Source organism: Anas acuta, chromosome 2, assembly GCF_963932015.1.
Source record: "Anas acuta chromosome 2, bAnaAcu1.1, whole genome shotgun sequence".
NCBI classification, from domain to species: Eukaryota; Metazoa; Chordata; class Aves; order Anseriformes; family Anatidae; genus Anas; species Anas acuta.
This window is the reverse complement of record NC_088980.1, coordinates 40,402,040-40,405,280: the sequence shown is the minus strand read 5'-3', so window position 1 is coordinate 40,405,280 and position 3,241 is coordinate 40,402,040. Positions and strand designations below refer to the sequence as shown.

The following is a 3,241-nucleotide window of genomic DNA, read 5'->3' as shown; positions in this document are numbered from 1 at the left end:
AGAGCATCTGTAGGTAGCTGAACTGTGTCCGATCTTCCTGGAGACTTCTGTCTGGGAGGGAGGGTTGCAGAATTTCTGTCCTAGGCACCTGTGGGATAGTTTTGCTGTGTGGACGCTAGATAAGCCCCTGAGATCTTACTGCTTTATTTTTTGGGGGCAAAGATGCACTGGAGAAACTTGAGAAATTGTTGAATGCTCTTAGGGATGATTTTCCAGGAAAGTGAAAAAGATGAAGCAGGAAAAAATAGCTGATACAGAATGGTGTATGTGGCTGCCCCAGTTGAAGGATGTCAGAGGGAAAGCCAAAAAGTTAACGAGGAAAAATTGAAACTCCCTCACGAGGCACTGAAAACCAGGAGTACTCGTAGGAAATAAAGATTTTGTGTACAGCTGAAAGAAAGAGAAAAGGATTAAGAGGCAATTTACTGGAAGGTATCAGCAACTGTGGAAGAGAAAGAGCAACTGGGATAGGGGCTGGTGTTCAGAAGCTCACGTACAACGACATGGACTATTCTGTATGTTACAGAGCATTGCCCAAAGCCCAGGGCACCCTAGAGCCCTTATCAATCCCTTATCAACCTGGGCCTTCCACGCCACAGAAAAATGAGATTTTCATTTAAAAGAAGGGGGGAGGCAATTACTGCCTCTGATTTCTTCATGCACACAAAGCAGATGTGGAACTTTATTATGTGTTCTTGCCATTAAAAAAAAAAAAAAACAAAAAAAGAAAGGAAAATTTGAGGAAAGCTTTAACAGAAAGATAAAAGCAGTGAAGCATTGCAGTTATGCATAGACAGTTAAAGAAAAGACATAAGTAAATAAAATGAGAAAAACAAGATGTCTGTAGTAAACTTCCCAAGCCCTCCAGGTCAACAAAGCAATTCAGCAATATTTGCAATCAGTTGTAAATAATGGCAGTCATTCATAACAAGAGGTATTCTTACATAAGGATACATCCTTACCTAGACCTTACATTTAGGCCTGACCTTGGTTTTCTGAATATATAGCAGTCTGGTTTTGGTGCTACAAAGTTCATAATACTTCCATTACAATTCCTCAATTTGCATTTCAAAAAAAGCGCTCTGCAACTGAAAACACTAATTACATCATTTCTAATCAGTTAATCTTCTGTACTTAGCAGTTTAGTAAAATGTCAGGGAGAATACATGAAACCTATGAAACCTGAGGAAGCTACGAAACTCAAGCTAGAAGAGGGCTGGAAATGCACCAGCTCTTCCAAACATTTTGTGATTTTTACATTAATGGATTAGTGAGCAAATAATGGGAGGAAGAAAGAGAATCCACACAAAGCTTTCAGCATATTAGCTAAAATATTGCAATTGTGTAGTGGCTATAATTTAAATGAGATATTGAGGAATGTAAAACTTAGTGCCTTATATAAAGGGAATTATGGATTTTGTTATCTTTCTTTAGTGAATTAACATTTTAGCTATACTTAATAAATGTTAAGAGGTTCAGTCTAGCCATTTTTGGAAAATGACAGAATACAGAAGCCATGTGGCTATTTCAGACAGATGTTTTCCTTTAGGTTTCTAGAGATGGGCACAAGAGAAACCCTTGCCTTTCTTCTGTATGGCTAGGTCCTGGTGGTTACCTTTGATCCAACTCATGGTAAAGTAAAACTTCAGGAAGTTTACCTGTCCTCCTGATAAAAGGTAAGGAGATCTTTGTTGAGAAGTTTGACTTCTGAATGACTGTTTCCAGCATGAATTCAGGGAATATAATACTTTGTGTGGAGATGAAATGATGAGATCCAATTTGTAATCTAGCCGGCTGAAGACCAAATGGCAGAGAAAACTGAGTAACTAAAATTGATAGGAAGAAACTTAGGTCTGTGCCAACATTGTAATTAAACAGGGTTTGGAGTGGAAAAGGTTGAAGTAACCTTCTTAATTTTGTTAGTACAATGGCAGGTTAATAACCTTTTAATTACAAAAGTTAATAAAAAATAAAAAGGAACTGTAAATAAGTAAACAAATAATGATGTAAATAAGTAAATAGATAATGAACTAACTAACTAAGCTTAGTAAAGTGGGGCCTTTGTGATATGAAACTACAGAACAAGTGCACATCTAGAATGGAAAACGTAAAAGTTTTTACTATACGCGTGCATGTTTTGTTCTCCTTTGATCTGGCCAGGGTGTATGCATTTTGGTTCCTCTACCATGCTAGTGTTTTAATTTTTAATTATTGGTTTTCACAATAAGGATGCATGAATTGTTTGCTGTTTTGAGATACAATAGGAGATATATTTAGGATCTGAAATCTGTCACATCCTCTGGGATTTAGCTGTATGATTTCATTAGATTTAGAGTTAGTGCAGTAAGTCTAGAAATGTGCAGATGCTAAACATAATGCAGAATTTTAATTATTGTTTACAGTTAATTAAAATGCTATTTTTGTTTGGTTTGCCTCCCTCTGGCATCTTCAAGTCCTAATTAATTCTTACCTGTGGGTGGTGGGATTAGGATTGGCAACAACACGCACCTCAAACAGCCCACCAGCACCTATGGCTGTACATGCAGTAGTCCTGCAGAAGCAGAGATCAAATTCTTGAGAAGTTAGGTAAAGCTGGCTATTGTTGTTGTTGCCAAGATTATTTATTGTATTGTCAACATATGTGTTAATGTACAAACATGCAGGTAAGGTATAGAACTCATGAAATTTATAAAAGGTAAAGACTTTGTATACATGAGAAATTAGAGTGCTGAAGACGAGATGTATAGAAAATGTTAAAGGGGAGCCAGTGTTCGCTTGACATATAAAGAAACAGCTTGGCACTGTTCCTTCTGGTGAACTACTCAGTGACATTTATGACACTGATAAAGAAAATCTGTGAGCAAATATGATTATCTGATGTGGTTCAAGGAGCGGCTCTTTGGTACTTTTCTATGGAGGTGGTATTTTCAGGTGCATACCCGGATCATGATTGAGCCTTTCCTTTCCTTTCCTTTCCTTTCCTTTCCTTTCCTTTCCTTTCCTTTCCTTTCCTTTCCTTTCCTTTCCTTTCCTTTCCTTTCCTTTCCTTTCCTTTCCTTTCCTTTCCTTTCCTTTCCTTTCTTCCTTTCCTTTCCTTTCCTTTCCTTTCCTTTCCTTTCCTTTCCTTTCCTTTCCTTTCCTTTCCTTTCCTTTCCTTTCCTTTCCTTTCCTTTCCTTTCCTTTCCTTTCCTTTCCTTTCCTTTCCTTTCCTTTCCTTTCCTTTCCTTTCCTTTCCTTTCCT

At 37.5% G+C, this 3,241-nt stretch overlaps 1 protein-coding gene across 2 annotated transcripts in view; it reads left to right on the top strand.

The window, feature by feature from the left end:
• The first annotated feature begins 1,593 nt into the window (after positions 1-1,593).
• THRB (thyroid hormone receptor beta) overlaps positions 1,594-3,241 on the top strand; it is a 167,771-nt gene continuing 166,123 nt past the window's right edge. The window contains exon 1 of one of the 2 annotated variants that reach the window (XM_068674377.1): positions 1,594-1,676. The gene's annotated coding sequence lies outside the window, so the exon portion shown is untranslated. The remainder of the gene's footprint in view (positions 1,677-3,241) is intronic. The other variant, XM_068674385.1, reaches the window with a different exon arrangement.